This window comes from Carassius carassius, chromosome 5 (assembly GCF_963082965.1).
Source record: "Carassius carassius chromosome 5, fCarCar2.1, whole genome shotgun sequence".
In the NCBI taxonomy this organism is placed as follows: Eukaryota; Metazoa; Chordata; class Actinopteri; order Cypriniformes; family Cyprinidae; genus Carassius; species Carassius carassius.
The window spans coordinates 2899526-2921197 of NC_081759.1; the positions used below are offsets into that span (position 1 = coordinate 2899526).

Below are 21672 nucleotides of genomic sequence, written 5' to 3' on the forward strand. Positions count from 1 at the left end.
TTATAATCATCAAAATTAAAAGAAAAAACATTTGAAATATATCAGTCTGTGTGTAATGAATGAATATAATACATAAGTTTCACTTTTTGAATGGAATTAGTGAAATAAGCTTTTTGATGATATTCTAATTAGACAAGCACCTATACAGTATGTGTGTGTATATATATATATATATATATATACATTTTTATAGTATGCTATCTTTTAAATGTTTTAATGTGTATATTAATAGCAATACTTAATCTTTTTTTTTTTTCCTTAATTTTAAAGCCGTTTGTATGAAGTCTGGACTGCAACATCAGCAAAGTCCAAAACCATCCATCTTTTGTCGCATAAGCCTCTGTTTTCTCTTTAAATGGCACTGGGTATTTTGCACAGTTCGCTATCTCTCCTGAATTTAATTTCCTTTCCCTTCACCCTGCAAGGCCTACATTTTATATTAGGAGTGATAAGCCAGGTATTTGGAAGAAGAGAAATGGAAATATAAATAAACAGAGTGTGAGAGATGAGTGCAGTGCTGGAGATCATGTCAGTATAGACAGCCAAGTGACTTTAAATAGACTTCCAGAGAGAAGCAGCGGCCCACAGGCTCCAGGTCCCCTGTCTCTCCAGCTCACTCACTCGTACCCTTCACAGAATCCACTCGATATCACTTTACTCACTGTGAAGAAACACTGAAGTACTGCTTCCAAACCAGCGGGTCTCAGCTCTGTTCTGACCGGATCACTGAGAGGTAAACAGCTCTGATGCAAATAATAAAATCAATTAGGAATACAATAGATCTGATTGCAAAATAAATGAAAAGGGGGAAAAAAAAAAGAGTAGCCATTTTTTACAGTGTGCACATTATGAATCATCTTTCTCGTCAAACGCCATTGCATGTATTAATAAAAAAAAATATATATATATAATAATAATAAAATATCTGTCAACCCAATGTCAACATGAAAAGGTTGAAAGACTTGCATTCATCCTCAAAACATTTTTTTGGCTCCTTATTGATTTATATATTTTTTCTTGTTTTTGAGTTAAATATGATGAAATATTAAATTATTGAGAGTCCAAACAGCTGATAAAAATATCACAATAATCCACACCTATCCAGCACATCAGATTTTCATTTTTGGGTGAATTATTCCTTTAAGAAACACTATGAAACAATTTGTAGGAGGACAAAAACCTCACAGATTATTTTACAAAAATGCAAGAGGATTATAATTAAAATATACTATATTATATGCTAAATACTAACCTTAATTATATTAATGTACTGTATATAATTTAACATGGTAATGAATTATTAATGATAATGCATTAGGCAACTAACAACATACATTTTTAATTTAAAATTTATTTTAAATACATTTATATAAATTTTCATTTTAAAATAATTTTTACAGTACTTATTAATCTACTTCCGGGTTTGTTAACTCAGTCAGTCAGTGTCAGTCAATGAAAAGCTAATAATGAAATCATTAAAAAAAAAAGAAACTTACTAAAAAGTTCTTACATTTTTTATGTTTATGTTCCAATTAATTGATATTTAAGAACTGTTAACATGGAAATACATGGTTAATTATAAAAATATTCAACAAATCAAACTTAATATTTCTCAGCATGCTTCAAGTAATTAATTTTGGTAAAATGTTTGGAAATCCCAAACAAAAAACCTGATAGAGGTTAATGTTAATTTCTACAGATACTGATAGGTTTTATATTAATAAACACATAAATGGAAAAATAAATAAATGTATTTGTATATTTAATATTAAAGTACAATTTAAACATTATAAATAAACATTAGCAAGGAACAATAGCATATTAATGAATTATTATTAATGTAGTTTGATAAATGCTATAAACGTTGTTAACGAAAGAATCATTAAACTGAATGGGGTGCCTGATTTTTTCACCCATTTTACTGTCTTTGTGCCAGTGTTTATACGTGTAAGATTTCACTGCGATGCATTAAACACTATATCAGACATTCTGTGAGAGATTTCTACACTGTAAAATATATTCTAAGAAATTTCATAAAATGAAATTGGAACACTGGCACATTCTCTGAGTGAAGTGTGTGAAGGAGACTTGCACTGTGCTGCAGATCAGACTGTGTGATGCAAGCGCTTGTCAGCTGCTGGTGTGGCAAGTGACTCATCAGACGTGTGTGTGTGTGTGTGTGTGTGTGTGTGTGTGTGTGTGGTCAGGTAAGTGTGTGTTGCATATGGCAGCTCTGGCTTCTCCAGCCGGTCATTACAGAGTAAAGTGAAAGAAGTGACACAGCCATCTGCCTTCAGTCCACGGCCCACACTGCACCAGCCGCTCCGTCTGGAGACACACACACTCACTTAATTAAAGGGGCCACCCTCTAATTATACCTTACTACGCCTACTTCAAATACAGGTCAAGGTTTCATGAACTTAAAAAAAAACAGTCCATTTAATTTTGCATAACCACTTTAACTCTCCATTTGACTCTTAAAACAACAGATTGTTTTTGCTACTGAACTTCTACTGTATATGTAAATGATCTCCCTTACGACTGGCTAATGCCTGCATTTATACACATTCCTGCTCTTATAAACATTAAAGGCTAATGGTTAATGTCAAATCCATAATAGAGACTCTGTTTTGAGCTACTGTTGCAAATAATAATGCGGCCTTTCTAAAATCTTTAAAAAAAATTGTTAACTGAAACGAAGATAAAACACAATTTTTAGATGGAAAAACCTTATGTTAGGAAAATGTTTTGAAAGTGAAAATTAGGCACTGAAATACACTACATATGAACAAAAAATAATAGTTATGAATAGAAATATTTTAAAATGAACTAAAATATCAAATTACTAAAAGTAAAAAGTAAAATTAATTAATTAAAGTCTAAGAACAAAAGCTCATTTAAAATGTTAATAAATACTGTAACAGTTAAAATCTTAGAAACTGAAATAACTTTATTTTGAAGTACCAAAATTAAAAATGAAATAAAAACATTTATTTATTTGGAAAAATACTAAAACTAATTTTTTTTTTTATCTAGCTACATGGAAATGAAAGTAAAATAAAATAACTCAAACTTAAATTAATAAAAGCTAATCGTTTAAAATATTAATAACAGTATAAAATAATATTAATATGACACTGCTATACTCTCTGGTTTAACATACCCTTTACACCATCAAATACAAAACATTATTTTTTTCTTGTTGTATATCCTGTCATCACCCCAAAATAAATCACATGACGGAAGTAAATTGAGTTGCAAATGCCATTTTATGTTGACAATAAAGTTTAAACACAGATGTTAAGTCCATACATGCTACTGTTTTCAGTATCTCCAGGATGTGTACACACACACTTCTGAAGTTTTGCTAGATGAAGTGAATGACTTGGACTCTGTTTAAGACTCGGAGCACTGCATGTGTCTTCATCATCATGCCCAGTGAGCTGAAGAATTACTGCTCGGCTCTAAAAGCCTTCAATAAAAAAGAGGCTGCAAGAGCGCCAAAGCAGCATCTCACCACTACTTCTCCGAATGTGCGGTGAAAGCTGATGTTAGATATTTTCATGACCACGTTTACATGCACAACATACACATTTTAAGAAGCAGAAAAAAAAACATTCAGAAAAAATTCAAATTTTTCCCTTTATGCATGTTCATTACAATATACTTTAGTTTGGCCTTTATTGGATTATTGCAATCAGGTAAAAATGTATTGAAATAACGCTCATAATAATCATTTTCAGATTAAAACGGAAATATGCTTATGCATGTAAACATGGCCTCTGTCTCTCGTTGCAAGATTAGATTTCTTCAGAATTTTTACATTTTAACAAAGCACATTAGAAAGTTGTTGAATGATTCCCGGGAAGATCAGTAACGTCTTTCATTGATCACACTGGCTCTTGTGCTCTGGATCATTCCAGTTCACATACTGAACAAACAGATTTGTGGTTCAAACCATCTGCTGTTTCTCATGAACACCTGTGAAGTCATGACACATCCGTTACACAAATCTGTGTCGACGCTAAATCTAATGACATACCAGGGGAAAAAGAAAAACACCAAATATGCCAAACATGTTTCAGTTTGGGTTTGTTGGACATCCTGCAATGTCGAAACCCAGCCAGTTACACTGACCTGAAAATCAAATCTCTCTCTCTTTGGATATGGATTAAAAATTATATATATATATATAAATAAAGAGGAAAACACAACCACACACACAAAATGTTACAAATATTTAAAAATAAAGATAAGAATTATATATAAAAATTTAAATAATATATAAAAATTATATATAAAATAGAAAAACACAAATGTTTAACAAAATTTAAAAGTAGACAAAAATAAATAATATTAATAATATATATATACACTGTGACGAGCGCTCCCAGAGGAATCAGCGTCGCCCTGGCAACCAACAGAAAGCACCTGCACGTCCTCGTCACACCTGCTCCCCGTCAGCCTGCACGCTCTTAAACAGCACACGCTGCACTCAAACGACGGTCTCGAACCGAATGCAACGCTGGTCTAATTCCTGTCTCATTTCTTCGCAGAAAGCAGCGAGTGACCGACAGCCCACCCACTTTGGAACACGTCAGGACACCCACTTTCACCTTAACTGGCACCGAAGAGCACAGAGAGCACAAGGGAAGCACCGGCCACCAGAAAGCGGAGCAGCACGTTTCACCAGGCACCCTACCCTGTTCAATAAATCCACCCTCCGGGGGATTTGATTTCACGCACCTCTTGTCGAGTGATTCTTCACCCCGTGACAGTGGTGGAGAATGCGGGCAGTACAGTGAAGAATTACCGACAAGATCACCGCCCCAACTCCTAATTTTTTTTCCCTCTTTCCCTGTTTGTGTCACTAGCACCACGGAAGGCGGCGCGCGCATCCCCGCGATGGAGGACGTCTTACAACGCCTCGCTGAAGTAAGCATCCGCCAGCAGCAAATAGCGGAACACCTCGCCACTCGCCTGGGTAGGACGGAGGATGAACTCGCCGCCGTCTGGGCCGCCGCAGCCCAGCGCGTTCCGCTACCTGAGCCTCGGGCACAAGCCACCCGCCTGTTACCCAAGATGACAGCCGATGACGATGTGGAGGCCTTCCTTCAGGTCTTCGAAAACACCGTCCACCGTGAGGGATGGCCCGAGGACGAATGGGCACGTGCGCTGGCACCCCTCCTGACTGGTGAAGCACAGAGGGCTTACTTCTCGCTCCCCTTGACGACCACCGACGATTATGCCGAAGTTAAGCGAGAGATCCTTGCGAGGCTGGGCCTCTCCCCTGTGTGTGCCGCCCAGCAGTTCCACGAATGGGAGTACAAGCCCCGGGTGCCAGCCCGTGCCCAGGCGGCCGAACTCAGCCGCATCGCCCAGCACTGTTTGCTGGAGGGAGACCCCACCCCAACACAGGTAGCGGAACGAGTGGTAGTCGATCGCCTCCTGCGCGCACTACCTCGCGCCCACCGACAGGCCGTCGCATGAGGAACCCAAGTAACGTCCGGGAACTAGTGGAGGCGATCGAGCTGGCGGATGCTGTCCATCACAGCGGGGCAGGGCCGGAGGGTGGTCCAGGAGCGACGCCCGCTCGAAGGCGCCACGCGACCAGTCAGCAGGCCGACGGTTCCCCCGCCGCGAGATGAGCCCATGCCCAGCACAGATCCACCGTCGCCTCCACGAGCCTGGCTGGCAGGCTGCATCGTCCACCAGCGAGTACCGGCGGGAGCCCCCGAAGCAGAGGTGAAGGTGGATGGAAGGAGGTTCCTGGCCCTGTTGGACTCAGGCAGTGCGGTCACTCTCATCCAGTCGCGGTCTCCGACAGTGGGAGAGAAGGTGAGGCCCCCTCCCAATCTACTAATATTTTCTATAATGTGTACCAACAGGCCGCTGGAGGGGGCTCTTTCGCCAAGGAACAGCGGGAGGACGACCAACTCAAGCACTGTTGGAGTCAGGTGCGAGTCGTAGATAGAGAGGAAGTCCTCCCCTGGCCCCACCCTCTCCCACATTTTGTTGTAGAGAATGGCCTGCTGTATTGTGTCGCCCAGCGGAGGGGGGAGGAGAAAAAACTACTAGTCGTGCCTCGAGCCAAGACCGAGACCATCCTAGAACTGGCACATTCCCACCCCATGGCAGGACACCTCGCAGCAGCCAACACCACTCAGCGCATCCGCGACCGCTTCCACTGGCCGGGCCTGGAGGCCGAAGTAAAGCGGTTCTGCCAAGCCTGCCCGACCTGTCAGGCCACGTCGCCTAGGACTCCTCCCCCCAGCCCGCTCATTCCGCTGCCAATCATCGAGGTGCCCTTCGAGCGGATTGGAATGGACATAGTGGGGCCGTTGCCGAAGTCTGCCCGAGGGCATGAGCACATCCTGGTCATCGTCGACTATGCCACCCGGTACCCAGAAGCAGTCCCCCTGCGGAAGGCCACCGCGAAGTCCATCGCCCAGGAGCTGTTTCTGCTGGCCAGCTGAGTCGGCCTCTCCTCGGAGATCCTGACTGACCAGGGAACCCCCTTCATGTCCCGCTAATGGCGGACCTCTGCCGGCTGCTGCGGGTGAAGCAGTTGAGGACCACCGTCTATCATCCCCAGACCGATGGGCTCGTAGAGAGCTTTAACCAAACCCTCAAGCAAATGCTCAGACGCGTGGCGGCGGACAAGCGGGATTGGGACCTCATGATCCCCTACGTGTTCTTTGGGATCCGCGAAGTTCCTCAGGCCTCAACTGGCTTCACCCCCTTCAAGCTCCTGTTCGGCCATCAACCTCGGTGCCTCTTGGACGTGGGCCGGGAAGCGTGGGAGCAGCAGCCGGCCCCTCATCGTTCCGTCATCGAACACGTCCAACAAATGAGGGAACGGATTGACCGAGTGATGCCGTTAGTCCGGGAACACCTCACCAGGGCCCAGCAAGCGCAACAATGTCATTACGACTGGGCAGCCCAACCACGGGAGTTCCAACCAGGAGACCGCGTCATGGTCCTGGTCCCCAGCTCTGCATGCAAGTTTCTGGTCTCCTGGAAAGGACCCTACTCGGTGGTAGAAAGGATTGGGCCGGTCACATACCGCCTGAGACAGCCGGGACGACGACAGGCGGAGCAACTCTACCACATCAACCTCCTGAAGAAATGGGTGGGGACCCGGGACCAAGTAGCTGCCCTGAGCCTCACCGAGCCCGTGGTTGTGGATGTCAACCCCCACCTCTCGGCTGCCCAGAAGACGGAGCTGCAGCACCTGGTCAGTCAGTTCCAGGATGTGTTCTCCTTTCAGCCCGGGCAGACCAACGTGCTTCAGCACCACATCCGGACGCCCCCAGGAGTCATCGTTAGGCAACGGCCCTCGTTGGCTAGCTCGCCGGCAGGCTATTGAGGAAGAGGTCCAACAAATGCTAAAGTTGGGGGTAATAGAACCATCCCGGAGTCCGTGGTCCAGCCCCATTGTGATGGTCCTCTCTGAGGCCAAGTACCTGGGCTTTCAAATCGGCCGAGGACTCATCCGGCCACAAGACAAGAAAGTTGAAGCCATCCACGCCCGCCCCAAGACCCCGGACAAAGACCCAGGTACGAGCCTTCTTGGGGTTGGCGGGTTATTACCGATGTTTTATCCCCAACTTCTCCTCTTTAGCCGCCCCCCTGACAGACCTGACCAGGAAGGGGCAGCCGGTGAAAATATGTTGGACCCCGTCGTTGGAAGAGGCCTTCACCCAGGTTAAAGCGGCACTCACTTCCTTGCCGGTACTCCGCGCCCCGGACTTTAGCTGCCCCTTCCTGCTGCAGACGGATGCCTCCGACACAGGACTGGGAGCGGTCCTCTCCCAAATTCAAGAAGGTGAGGAGCATCCGATCATTTACATCAGCAGGAAGCTGTCCCCTGCCGAGAGGAAGTACGCCGCCGTGGAGAGGGAAGCCCTGGCCATCAGGTGGGCAGTCCTGGAGCTCCGGTACTACCTCCTGGGCCGCAAGTTCACCCTGGTAACCAATCACGCGCCCCTACAGTGGATGGCCCGCGCCAAGGACACCAACGCCAGGGTGACTCGCTGGCTCCTAGCGCTCCAGGACTTCCACTTTGAAGTTCGCCATCGTGCCGGGGCCGCCAACGCGAACGCCGATGGCCTCTCCCGGATCTGGACAGCTTACGCAGGTCTGTCAGGGGTCATTCCCCACCCTCCCCTAACTTCACCCCTACTCTCTACATGTCTTCACAGGACCAGAACGACGCTTGGGGGGGGGGGATGTGACGAGCGCAACCAACAGAAAGCACCTGCATGTCCTCGTCACCGGCTGATCGGCCACAGCTGCTCCCCGTCAGCCTACACGCTCTTAAACAGCACACGCTGCACTCAAACGACGGTCTCGAACCGAATGCAACGCTGGTCTAATTCCTGTCTCATTTCTTCGCAGAAAGCAGCGAGTGACCGACAGCCCACCCACTTTGGAGCACGTCAGGACACCCACTTTCACCTTAACTGGCACCGAAGAGCACAGAGAGCACACGGGAAGCACCGGCCACCAGAAAGCGGAGCAGCATGTTTCACCAGGCACCCTACCCTGTTCAATAAATCCACCCTCCGGGGCATTTGATTTCACGCACCTCTTGTCGAGTGATTCTTCACCCCGTGACAACACACACAAAATTAATAATTAATATTAAATGTAAATATGATATAAAATCATATCAGAAAAATAGTATATAGTAATAGTAATAATAAAATAAAATAACTGCTAATAATTCAGGCTAAAATAAGGACACCTTCTCTCCTAATTATTTGTCTCAATGGATATCATGTTTTACTGTGAAATAAACCACATTATCGAACATAATGTGAATTATGCATACCGAACATGGACTATAGCAATAAATAGAATTCATATCATCATTTCTGGCATTGTAACATCCTTTAAAATTGGTAAAAAATCAAACAAACAAACAAAAAAACAGCCTCTGTTGGATTATTGCTCTAATCAGTAGGCATTTGTTTCTACATCAGCCTGTGTCGCCTGCAGACGCGATGCATCATTAACTCTGGAGAGTACACACACACACACACACACACACACACACACACACACACACACACAAACACACACACACACACGGCATGCTGTTCAGCAGTTATGTGATCGGCATCACTCCAGAGATTCTTCTCTATGGCCCGGGATGAATAAGAAATTGTTGCACAGAAAACTCAGAGCTACAACAGAGAAGCCGAGAGATTGAACCATGACATTCCTGTAGTATAAATCCTCATTAGTGCTTCTCTGGGAAAGTGGGAGACTTCTGGTGAATCACATTTTTAGTACTTGCACATGTGTGACAGCCCATTAAAACACTCATTAAACTGATCGCAAGGCTCCGTTCCAACACCTCGTGGATGGCCTCGCGGTCTGCTGCCTACTTAGGCATCCTGATGTAACCTAATAAGTGATTTAGGACAAAGAGTCACAGACAGCAATTCTAAGCATCATACAAATAATTTCTCTTCAGGTGATGCGCATAAGAGACTCCACTTGCATTATTATACAGTTTGATAATTTAATAATTTGAAAAGAATTTAACTTTTGCAATTAGTCACTTATAGTGTTGAAAAGAATCTAAATATATTTATAATCAGCATTTCTCATTTAATTATGAATTATTTACATTTGGTTTTTAAAGGAAAACTACATAGAAGAAAGTTTCTTAACCCTATAAAGCTGACTGTATTGTATTTAATAGACACATATTTGTGCCTGAGAATAACCAACAAGATCAAAATTATTCAAAATTACTAAATGTTGTGTAAAAATTGGTGTTTTAAGGCTATTCTAGATAGATGGACATTTATGGATTCATATAAACGTAATTCACCTTAGCGCTAGCAACACCAAGGTCATGGGATCGATTCCCAGAATGCATGTACTGATAAAATGTATAGGTTGAATGCAACGTAAGCACTTTGGATTTGATTTTTATGCATTAGGCGTCTGCCAAATTTATAAATGACATTCCATGTACTCGACAGCAAGGCAGCACAGACGCGGTCCATAGACATCAAGGTAAACTAACCCAGATATTCCTTTAGCGCTCTCCTGGACTGAGGCCATGTAGTTAATGTGAGCTATAAGACAGAGAAGGGGAAGAGAAGGACATGGAAAGAGACTATGGTAGTAAACATAAGAGTTACTACTTCCTGAAATGACAGAAGTTGGCATTAATGCCATCAGCACTTAATATTGAAACACCATTCTGTGAATGATTAAATTAAGTAGAAAACAAACTGCACTGGAAATCGTAGTTCACTGCTGATAATCAAATCCTGCAAGCAAGCAAGAAAAGAAAAGAAAAGAAAAATAACTGAACACAACTACTGCTCCAAACACATCCTATGGCTCAAGCTAACTTAAAGGGTTAGTTCACCGAAAAATGAAAATTATGTAATTAGTAACTCACCCTCATGTCGTTCTAAACCCGTGAGTCCTCCGTTCATCTTCAGAACACAGTTTAAGATATTTTAGATTTAGTCCGAGAGCTCTCGGTCCCTCCATTGAAGCTGTGTGTACGGTCTACTGTCCATGTCCAGAAAGGTAAGAAAAACATCATCAAAGTAGTCCATGTGACATCAGAGGGTCAGTTAGAATTTGTTGAAGCATCGAAAATACATTTTGGTCCAAAAATAGCAAAAACTACGACTTTATTCAGCATTGTCTTCTCTTCCGGGTCTGTTGTGAGAGACAGATCAGAACAAAGCAGTTTGTCATATCCGGTTCACGAACGAATCATTCGATGTAACCGGATCTTTTTGAACCAGTTCACCGAAACGAACTGAATTGTTTTAAACGGTTTGCGTCTACAATAAGCATTAATCCACAAATGAGTTAAGCTGTTAACTTTTTTAATGTGCTGACACATTAAACTTTCTGGACATGGACAGTAGACCGTACACAGCTTCAATGGAGGGACTGAGAGCTCTCCGACTAAATCTAAAATATCTTTTAGAAAAACTGTGTTCTGAAGATGAACTGAGGTCTTATGGGTTTGGAACGACATGAGGGTGAGTCAATAATGACATCATTTTCATTTTTGGGTGAACTATCCCTTTAACCTGGTTGGTCACTTGAACCTTCTGCTAACTTTATGATTAAGACAAAACTGCTCCTTCTAGTGGCAAGAAAACATCACAACCAAAAACATGTTGTGAACACGTTGTGGATTGGGCTGTAAAACTAATCTAGACTCACATTTCCAGAACAAAAACAGCAGCTCCAACAGGGTAGCAACAAGACTAGCATAGAAGTGGTTGCTAAAATGATCTAGAAAAAGACTTGAGAAGAACTGAAAAAAAAAAAAAAAACATTGAAAGCACTGAAACCAAAGTTCTGGTGTTAACAATACACATAAACATTAAAGGTAATATTTAAAGTCAAATAATAATAATAAATAGTATTTAAAGTAAAAATATTATCCATCTAAATACACAGACACTGCCGTTCAAATGTTTGGGACCAGTAAGATTTTAAAAGTTTTTTTAAATCTTATGCTCTTTACGGCTGTATTTATTTGATCAAAAATCAAGAAATAAAAGAAAAAAAAAACCCTGTAAATTGTGAAATATTAATGCAATTTCTAATATTTGTTTCCTATTTTAATATACTTTAAAATAGAATTTATTTACGTGATGTAGCAAAATAGAATTTTCATCAGCCATTACTGCAGTCTTCAGTGTCACATGATCCTTCAATAAGCATTTTTGAAACCTGTGATACTTTTTTATTTGATTCTTTGATGATTTTTTATTTATTTTTTTAACAATATAACTATCACTTTTTATCCATTTAATGCATCCTTGCTGAATAAAAATGTAATTTATTTTAAAAAGATAAAAGAAAGAAAAAATATACTTACCCCAAACTTTTGGATAGTAGCGTATATTGCAACACAAAATTTATATTTGGAATAAACACTGTTTTGTTTTGTTTTTTACTTTTTATTTATCAAAGAATCCCTGAAAAAACATTACCAGTCCCCAAAAATATTACGCAGCACAACTGTTTCCAAAACGGATTATAATCAGCATATTAGTTTGATTCCTGAAGGATCATATGACACTAAAGACTGTAAATGGTAATTATGACAAAAATTCAGCTTTGTTTTAAAACGAAAATATTAAAATAGAAAACGGTTACTTTAAATTGTAATAATATTTAAACACACACACACACACATATATATATATATATATATATATATATATATATATATATAGATAGATAGATTTCTTTTTTTTTTTGATAAAAAAGAAACTTCTTTAAAAAACATTGAAAATATTACTGAACCCAAAAATCTGAATGGCATTATATTAAAATATGTATTAATATATATTATTTATTTTTCATCATTAAGAGACAAATAAATCACACTGAGCAGCTCAACTCCTACAAACCTGGTCAAATTTCTCTTGCATTTATTACACAACTGAAACACATAAATCCAATATGAATACTAGGGTAGTGAAACGGGGTAGCAAAAACAATAAATAGGCAAACACAATTATTTATGGTCCCATACCAATGCTCTGGAATGCAAATATGCTGTATGAATAAAATAAAAACAGCGTTACCAAACATTTCCAGTCCATGTAAGTAGTCGGTAATAGCATGCAGTCCAATAGCCAGCAAGAGCTATAGTGCAGTACCAATGCATTCATTTCCTGTCTCCTTTTCTCATACGGTGGGAAAAATATGCATGCCAAACAAACAGATAAATAAATAAATCAAGGGCCCAGAGTAAAGAGGAAGCTGACACTTCTGCTGGTTTGGGGTGAAAGTATTAACAGTGGAGCGTGTGACTATTTATCACAGTGAGCGTGAGATGGTTTTCCCAGGCGTGTGCTTCCATGGTGACAGCGTGATGCATCACATGCTCTCAGCGGTGCGTGTGGATCCATCTGCAGCCACCTAAGAGACGCAGACGACTGCCTCAAGAGACACACGGGAATCTGCACTTCTTTAAATGTACCGTTAGTTACCGGCTATTCGCTCCAGCGATGTCCTTCAATTCCTTGGGGGATTCTGGGAAAACATCTTTACGAGCAGGAATCAACATTGAGTTGTCAACAGGGTGAATGTGTATCCTGAGAGAAAGCCATAGCGGGACCGTCTACAAACGGACAGATGGACATCTTCGACCGAAACAACTAAAAGTTCAAAGGTGGATGCCAAGGTGAATGCTTATAGTACCATCAAACCAAAAACAAGTCCTTCTGATGTTAGCCAGAAAGTACCTTGTCATTTTGTCCCAATAATAAAAATTGAAAAATAGAAAATCCATTTGAAATGATGAGGGTCTGAAGTGCACAACACTATGGATGATGTCATTCTTCCACTTAAGCTGGAGCCAATCAGATTCCATGACATTATAGTTCATTAGAATAACATATTCCAGCCTGAAATTATTTTGTTATTTATCAATCTATGATGATAACGTAAGAAAAAAAAAGGGGAGTGGGGGGGGGGGGCATTGCAACTAAACAATGGGATTCAATTATGACACACAAGTGAAGTGAATCATTGGTAAATCCATTCTTACATAAAAGCTCATTTCACATTCAAGTCGATGCTACAATTGAAATACAAACATTGGAAATTATTTACTAATCATTTATCAATATGTAATAAATGCTAATGAAAAAGCATAATGAAGGCATTGCAAGTAAACACTAGGATTCGTTCATGAAATACAAATAAAATGAATCACTGGTAAAACTGTATGTAAATAGTCATTACACATTCAATTTGATGCAACCATTGAAGTAAAGAACTCTGAATTATTTGGTAATCATTTATCAAACAAAAGCATATGTGAAGTAAACACGATGAGAATGAGCGGCCGTTTACACAACGTTTTCAGCCCAAAACTGGAAATCTTTTACACGACAACAGCGTACCCAAAACGGGAATCTTTGAAAACGATAACGTCATGTGCGTGCATAGTATGTGTTAGGTATGTTGACAAGCACAGTAAATGTCAATTTTAAAGGCAAGTGTGAACAAACATACACAACAATGGCAGAGTACATGGTTCTGTTGATGCTGCTCAAGAGTTTGCTAACGCTTCATCAGCAAAGTGTGGATTTACTTCACCCATAGTACAACCAACAGCGGAGACGCATCATATACAATATATAATCGTCACTTCCCTACAGATACTGTTTACTAACGAGGTGACAGCGCCAACTACTGGCCTAGCATACATAATACAGCGTTTTCACAATTAGGTGTAAACGCAAATCTTTTTAAAAACGTTGTTGTGTAAACGTGAAACTTTTTAAAATGTAAGGGAAAAACTTTTCCGTTTTTGACTACAACGTTGTCGTGTAAATGTAGCCTGAATCGTTTGTGTACCGTAAATGGTCATTTCACTTTCAATTTGATGCAAGCATTAAAGAAAAAATTCTGATCCAGATTCATGAATGGCGAGTAAACAATCATTTGTCTATATAACTTTCATTCATCAAATATTAATGGATCATCGAAAGCCAAAATATTATTACATTTTAGACTGATATTATAAAGTATAAATGTGTGCACTTAAAATATGATTTTACTTTCACTATCCTATGCTCAAGAATTAATACATTTACATCATGTCTTACATTTGTATGTCTTAAATGTGATTTTACTAAAACTCAACCTCCTTTGCTTTAGGTCACCAAAACGAGCGTAACTATGAGGGAAAAGATTTTTAGATCTGTTTAGTTGCATTTAGTAATTTAGGCTGCTGTTATACATAACGGATGTTCAAGGTGCCTCAATATCACAGATACAATGTTCTTCGTTGTCTATTTCTGAACCAAATATCTAAAACACAAGACCTATACACAACTACTAACATTTACACAAGCCATAACAAAAATAAAGATATACAGCAAAGGAAATGAATACATTTAGCAGACAGGACATCACAAACAGACCATGAGAGGAAGAATTTTGACTGTGATCATTATGAAACTATAACTTTTAACACATTTTAAGATCATAAATAATAATACTGGTTTAATAACTGCATAAATAATTGCCAAAAAGACAATCTGACTAACTTTGTCGTTATTATAATTAGGGCGGTAGCACTTTATTTTACAGTCCTGTTCCTCATGTACATACTATGTACTTATTATAGTAATTACAATAACTATGTAATAACTAGGTACTAACCCTGAACTTACCCCTAAACCTAACCCTACCCCATGTAGTTACCTTGTATTACCAGAACTTTCTTAGATAAATACACTGTAAGTACACTATAAGTACATGTAAGTACACATACTGTAAAATAAAGTGCAACCATTAGGGCTGTAGCTATCGAATATTTTAGTAATCGAGTATTCTACCAAAAATTCCATCGATTAATCGTGTAATCGGATAAAATGTGTCACGGAGGGACCGCACGTTCAACATGGACATTAATACGCACACATATGCACAAACACACACTGAGACTGTTTGGTGATACAAGAGTTTATTGTAATTATTGATCAGAGAGTGAATGAAATACCTGTAAACTATGTGTATTGTTCCCGTGTAGCGTTTGTCCCGTGATTTTTAGAGTCATGGTAAGAAACAATGGCAGGAATTATTGGTTCCGCTTAGGGTGGGAATCTACCATGTATTACAACCCGAATTCCGGAAAAGTTGGGACATTTTTTAAATTTTAATAAAATGAAAACTAAAGGAATTTCAAATCACATAAGCCAATATTTTATTCACAATAGAACATAGATAACGTAGCAAATGTTTAAACTGAGAAATTTTACACTCTTATCCACTTAATTAGCTCATTTAAAATTTAATGCCTGCTACAGGTCTCAAAAAAGTTGGCACGGGGGCAACAAATGGCTCAAAAAGCAAGCAGTTTTGAAAAGATTCAGCTGGGAGAACATCTAGTGATTAATTAAGTTAATTGATATCAGGTGTGTAACATGATTAGCTATAAAAGCTTTGTCTTAGAGAAGCAGAGTCTCTCAGAAGTAAAGATGGGCAGAGGCTCGCAATCTGTGAAAGACTGCGTAATAAAATTGTGGAAAACTTTAAAAACAATGTTCCTCAACGTCAAATTGCAAAGGCTTTGCAAATCTCATCATCTACAGTGCATAACATCATCAAAAGATTCAGAGAAACTGGAGAAATCTCTGTGCGTAAGGGACAAGGCCGGAGACCTTTATTGGATGCCCGTGGTCTTCGGGCTCTCAGACGACACTGCATCACTCATCGGCATGATTGTGTCAATGACATTACTAAATGGGCCCAGGAATACTTTCAGAAACGTCTCAGGTTACGAATGTAACCATGGTTCCCTGAGAGGGAACGAGACACTGCGTCCTCTGAGGGGACACTATGGGGAACACCTCGTCGTGACCCGTGTCTGAAGCACACTTTGAAAAACGCCAACGTGTTGGCCGGCGACAGCCTCTGACGTCACTACCAGCGCGACTATAAATACGCGCCCGTAGGACCCGTCACTATCTTCTTCGTGAAGCTTGCGTCCGAAGCATGGCAGGGAGCTAGAGGACGCAGTGTCTCGTTCCCTCTCAGGGAACCATGGTTACATTCGTAACCTGAGACGTTCCCTTTCCAGGGAACTTCGAACTGCGTCCTCTGAGGGGACACTATGGGGAACAGTATACAGAGCAATTGGAGGCCTCAGCCCCTGCCTCAGCAGGATGCCTGCTCTCACAGAGCGTCTCAAACAGTATGTGGTACTGGAACGCTCTGAAGAACCGGGAATTAGTCTCCCAAGAGAGGAAGACTCCGAGCAGCATGCTCATAGGTGACCCTTTCAGAAAAGGGGAGCGGTGCTGAACTACCTGAGAATTGCCCACACAGCCCCCCCCAAGTTGAGGGGGCTTGGGGTGTACAATAAGTACACACCGGTTGGATGAAGCCCAAGGAACACCGGGGCGAATCATCCCAAGAAAGGGAACGAAGCGGAGCGCGTAACCCTTACCATACAGGATATTAGAAAGTGCGCAGAGTCTTGCGTGCACACTTACCACTTTACGTGGATTTCAGAAAGTGCGCAGAGTCTTGCGTGCACACTTACCACTTTACGTGGATTTCAGACAGTGCGCAAAGCGTTAACGTGCACACTGACCACCATGTGGATTTGAGAAAGTACACAGGCAAGCGTGTGTACTGAAAGGTTACCTGACAACCACAGTATGTGGGAGCTCACAATCAGAGAGGCCTGTGAAGCCTGCTACCTGATAACCACAATATGTGGGAGTTCACCTACAGAGAGGCCTAGAGAGGCCTACTATCTGTTACCAGATAACCACCTCAGTGGAAACTGAAAGCACTCGACTCCAGGGAGGCCTACTACCTGGCAACCACAGTATGTGGGAGCTCACCATCAGGGAGGCCTGATGAAGCCTACCACCTGATAACCACAATATGTGGGAGTCCACCCAGCCCCTCATGTTGAGGGAAGCGATGCTTGAGGTGCATAACAAATACACACTGGTTGGATGAAGCCCAAGGAACACAGGGCTAATCATCATAAGAAAGGGAACGAAGCAGAGCGCGTAACCCTTACCATACAGGATTTTAGAAAGTGCGCAGAGTCTTGCGTGCACACTTACCACTTTACGTGGATTTCAGAAAGTGCGCAGAGTCTTGCGTGCACACTTACCACTTTACGTGGATTTCAGACAGTGCGCAAAGCGTTAACGTGCACACTGACCACTATGTGGTTTTGAGAAAGTACACAGGCAAGCGTGTGTACAGAGAGGTTCCCAAGCATCGCAGAGGCGCTGGATCGCACGGGAGCGGTGAGCTCCAACCCTCTTTTCTAGGCGAGGGGAGCATCACCTGAGGCAGTATTTATTTTAATACAGAGCTTCTTGCCGTAACCACCACCTCCCCGGATGCGCCAAGCGGCCAGGCGGCCCCTCAGGGTGACCTGGCCGGACATCTATGGAATTCCCTGCAGTGCTGTGCCAATTCTTTGGCCACCTAGCTACTGTAAAGGAAACTCACACAGATTGTTAGTAGACATATAACCACCAGCAACATAACGCCCATAAACAGGTAGAGCAAGGGTTACGTACTCACCCACCCTCCTGTACTGGAGTCCCGCTTGCGGGGCGCCCCCTTCTGGTCCGGACCGTCAATAAGGTGGTTGCTATGAACATAGACCCAACCAAAAACATCATCGGTCCAGGTAGGAGACTGTTATGTGAGAGACTGTCCACCTAACCTCGATCAGGTGGAAAGCTGGTGGCTACAGGGGAATTAGGCAGGGGAGGACAAAAAACAGAGGTTAAAACAGAGGTTAAAACATCCGGAGCTACTAGGTCTTCCTACCGCTCTGACCCGGGCGAGGACGCAGCCTCGTCTGAATCACATCCCTCAGACCCTGCTTACCACACCGTGACCCGCGGTTCCTCTTGCCCCTGCCCGTAGGCAGGGGAGGAGCGCGAGCCGCAACACTAGCCTTCTGCGCCCATCTAAGATCCTCAGATCGAGATGGGCCAGGACCCCTGTGATGTTCGGGCTCGGACCTGGACTCCTTTCTTTCGACGGTATCCAGGTCCTTCAGCAGGCCAGCCTGGTAAGCCTGAAGCACTGCTATCGTGTGCAACCAAGCCACCGCCTGACCTGCTGCTGCGTATGTTTTGCCATTTAAGCGGGATCTAAAAAAGGGGGAATTGAGAGAGGACGTTTCCCCCACAGAGAGATAGCTAGCCAGCATCTCCCTACAGGGGGAATCCTCTCATAGCCGCTTTCGTGCATGCCCCCGATATCAGCATAACTTGTATGCTGAAACCGATGGATGTGAGAGAAAAACGGCCTTCTTCCATTCCCTTTCGTTTTTTTTTTTTTTTTTTTCTTTTTGCAGCTAACAGCTCCCCATACGCAGGGCAGGAGGATTGAGAAAGGCTCAGCCTCAGCTTCTTCTCCACTCTCAGACATCTCCTGCTCTTCCTGGGAAAAAACCCAGCAGAGCACTAACTTCAGTACAAGAAAGGGTTAATGACAACGCATCTTCCTCCCGAAGTTCACTCTCGTTTGCCGCCGGAGAGTGTGAAAGGAACAAAGTCCCTCTCTACACTCCTCAGCGAGATCCACCTGTAATCCCCCCGAGCTCATCCTCCTCCGTGCCTCGGCAACGGTGGGTCCTGAGCCGCGGGATCCAGATGGCTGTCCCTCTTTCCTCGAAGAGAGAGGCAAACGAGAGAGGAGCTTTTTCACCGAAAAACGCTCGCAGTGCACGCAGATTGCCCCCTCGAGGACATCACGCGCGTGCTCTCCGCCCAAACAAGAGACGCAAAGAGTGTGTGTGCCGTATAACATTGACACGGATGTACACACTGTTTAAACGCCTGCTAGTGGATGCCATGACAACAATAATAGATCGCTCTTACCGTTTTGGTCGTTTCTCAGATGCTTTCAAACAAAACAGTCAATGAAGACGAAGAAGGTAGTGACGGGTCCTAAGGGCGCGTATTTATAGTCGCGCTGGTAGTGACGTCAGAGGCTGTCTCCGGCCAACACGTTGGCGTTTTTCAAAGTATGCTTCAGACACGGGTCACGACGAGGTGTTCCCCATAGTGTCCCCTCAGAGGACGCAGTTCGAAGTTCCCTTGAAAGGGAACCACTGTCGGTAAACACAATCCGCCGTGCCATCAGCAGATGCCAACTAAAGCTCTATCATGCAAAAAGGAAGCCATATGTGAACATGGTCCAGAAGCGCCTTCGTGTCCTGTGGGCCAAGGCTCATTTAAAATGGACTATTTCAAAGTGGAATAGTGTTTTATGGTCAGACGAGTCCAAATTTGACATTCTTGTTGGAAATCACGGACGCCGTGTCCTCCGGGCTAAAGAGGAGGGAGACCTTCCAGCATGTTATCAGCGTTCAGTTCAAAAGCCAGCATCTCTGATGGTATGGGGGTGCATAAGTGCATACGGTATGGGCAGCTTGCATGTTTTGGAAGGCTCTGTGAATGCTGAAAGGTATATAAAGGTTTTAGAGCAACATATGCTTCCCTCCAAACAACGTCTATTTCAGGGAAGGCCTTGTTTATTTCAGCAGGACAATGCAAAACCACATACTGCAGCTATAACAACAGCATGGCTTCGTCGTAGAAGAGTCCGGGTGCTAACCTGGCCTGCCTGCAGTCCAGATCTTTCACCTATAGAGAACATTTGGCGCATCATTAAACGAAAAATACGTCAAAGATGACCACGAACTCTTCAGCAGCTGGAAATCTATATAAGGCAAGAATGGGACCAAATTCCAACGGCAAAACTCCAGCAACTCATAGCCTCAATGCCCAGACGTCTTCAAACTGTTTTGAAAAGAAAAGGAGATGCTACACCATGGTAAACATGCCCCGTCCCAACTATTTTGAGACCTGTAGCAGAAATCAAAATTGAAATGAGCTCATTTTGTGCATAAAATTGTAAACTTTCTCAGTTTAAACATTTGCTATGTTATCTATGTTCTATTGTAGTAAAATATTGGCTCATGTGATTTGAAAGTCTTTTAGTTTTCATTTTATTAAAATTTAAAAAACGTCCCAACTTTTCCGGAATTCGGGTTGTAATTGAGCGTGGGGGTTTCAGGGGCAACGTAGCCGAGTTGTTGCTGTTATTTCCTGTTTAATGTGAACGAATTAATAACATCAAAGTAGATTTATTAAGTGAAACATCATGCCAATATGTTTCTTTCAGACTCTGTATATTTAAGGAAACATGTGTAAAGTGTTTTCTGTGAGTTTGTCCCTCCACATGTGGTAATGGTGCTGGCCACCCGTATTAATGTGAATGTCTTTGTAATGGAAGGTAGTCTGTGTTTGTTTCTTCAGTGGAGAGTGTGGCCTGAGGGTTGCAGGTATTTTATTCACTCTCTGATCAATAATTACAATAAACTCTTGTATCACCAAACATTTACATTAAGCATTAACGTCCATGTTGAACATGCGGTCCCTCCGTGACTGTCACAGGTCTCTTAAAATGAACAACTAAGTTTCCTTTTTTAGAATTTTTAATTTTTTAAATGCATAGAATCCAATGCATACATCAAAAATAAACATTTAATTATTACCCATTGTTTCTCTGTCTGTACTTGTACTGTGAACAATGACAAGAAAGTTGACAGATGAATTAAGTGCATCTAAGTGCCATTCAGTTGGGGTTTTAAATAAAGCATTTTATGAGATGCACATTAAACATTAAACACATAAAACATTAATTTAATTTATCTTTTAATTATTGAAAATTAACTTTTTGGTAAACAAAGGGGATTTACTATTAAAAATAAAACATGGAAGACATGTTGTGTGAGTAAACCTTAAAAAATAAAATAATGTTTGATTTTTTTGTTTAGTGGTAGACTATGTACATTCTGCTGAACAATAGTCTTTAACCGGACTTTTATTTTGACGGGTTGACGTACCTTTACAGTTCTGTGTATGTGATGTGACGCTAGTTTTACTCAAATCAAACGGTCAAATGCTCATAAAGTGACTGTCAGAGCAGTTCTGTAGATGTTGTTCATGTGTTCACGTCATTATTTAGTGAGACAGCAGACGCTGAAATCACCGCGAGCGTCACGCGCGCTTCCGTGTGTTTAATGAATGAAGACACGCTTCTGCTCCATTCATTAACACAGACACGCAGAACATGCAGGATTCATAT

The 21672-nt window shown here is 42.1% G+C and overlaps 1 protein-coding gene across 2 annotated transcripts in view; it reads right to left on the reverse strand.

Annotated features, from left to right (window-relative positions):
- Positions 1–256: 256 nt before the first annotated feature.
- Positions 257–21672, reverse strand: part of LOC132140617 (rab-like protein 6) — a 49259-nt gene continuing 27843 nt past the window's right edge. Inside the window, exon 16 of one of the 2 annotated variants that reach the window (XM_059549441.1) lies at positions 257–709. The gene's annotated coding sequence lies outside the window, so the exon portion shown is untranslated. Of the gene's footprint in view, positions 715–21672 lie in introns of both variants that reach the window. The other variant, XM_059549439.1, reaches the window with a different exon arrangement.